Genomic DNA, 1,510 nt, shown 5'->3' on the forward strand with positions numbered 1-1,510 from the left:
CCACTGAACAGCAGACCCCCTGCCTCTACCTAGCCAACCCTTCTACACGCACTCAATATTCGAACTTGTTCATATATTCATCACTGCTCACTAGAACAACAGGTGTGTCCATGAACTCATATTTCTCACAGAACAGCAGGTATGTCCATGTGATGAGATCCCAGCCTTTTCCTCTACCTAACCACTGTCCCCAGACCCATTCCTCATATTTCCCACAGAAATAGATTGTGTGTCTAGACACTCACAACCACATCCATCTAGTCTCAGACAGGACCTTAGTAGCCAGTCAATCAGAAATCAGCGTCACCAGGATGCCCAAACAGGATGTGGGCTCCCCAAAAAAAGACTTTCTCAAAGTGGACACCAGTGCAGCAATACTAAAGAACTGACCTAGAGTGAACTTATGACTTAGAGAGGCTTATTATAATAATATTATCATGCTTGCATACCCCCGAAATTTTTTTTTTTATATATATATTGTGAGTAATTGCACTCACAGTTCCCCTGTGGCTGCGACCACTCCCCTATTATCTAATCCTTTCACAAACCCCTCCTGATGTTTAAATATTCATAATTTCTGTTACACAATTCCATCTTTACCTTATAGAAATCCATCTTGCTTTCTCTGAAGTCTCTATTTTCTTTTGGAATTTATTCTGCTTGATGTGAGGTGTCAATCTCAAAAAATGCCCATACTTGGATTAGATGTTGTCTGACTCTAAATTCATTGAGACAGTTCCATCACAACATATCACAAAGCTGTAATAGTTTTTCACATCCCTCCACAGGCTGATCCCAAACCCCAACAATATTAATGACCATCACTATAAACTACTTCATCTCCAGTGTCTGAATTCTGATATTCTCTAATAACAGTTTCACATCCTTCTACCTCTCTGTAATGTTAATGAGATTAAAGATCTTCCCCACCCATTAATGGCCCTGTCCATTAAGGAAAGTTTGATTACTGGAGATTTGTAGGAAGGCCCACACCTACATATATACATATATATATATATATATATATATACACACACACACACACATATATAATACACATATATGTATGCATGTGTGTATATATGTTTATACATGTATATATGTATATATATGTATATACGTATATATATATATACGTATATACATACGTGTGTGTGTATTCTTATGTGAAGTTTTATTTTGGAGCTTACTCGTTTGTAAGTATTTATCCAGACGAAACTCTGGGCAACTGCTAAAGAGCTCCTGGCTTTGAAAATCTATTTGTTGGTTCTTCTCTCTCTGGTAACTATGTGTGTATGGGCAGACAGTGACATCTGTCTTTTTATCTGTGATTCATGTATTGTTTTTTTCAGACAATTGGAGCCCTGTATATTGATTATTATTTCTTTGTATGTTCTCTGATGTTCAGGGTGCTAATTTTTTCCCCTAAACTAAATGAATGATATATGTGCTTCATTAAAGTGATTGTCTATCCCTCAAAAGTTGTCTTCCCTTTTGGAAAAGCAGGTCT

This window comes from Notamacropus eugenii, chromosome 2 (genome assembly GCF_028372415.1).
Source record: "Notamacropus eugenii isolate mMacEug1 chromosome 2, mMacEug1.pri_v2, whole genome shotgun sequence".
Classification (NCBI taxonomy): Eukaryota; Metazoa; Chordata; class Mammalia; order Diprotodontia; family Macropodidae; genus Notamacropus; species Notamacropus eugenii.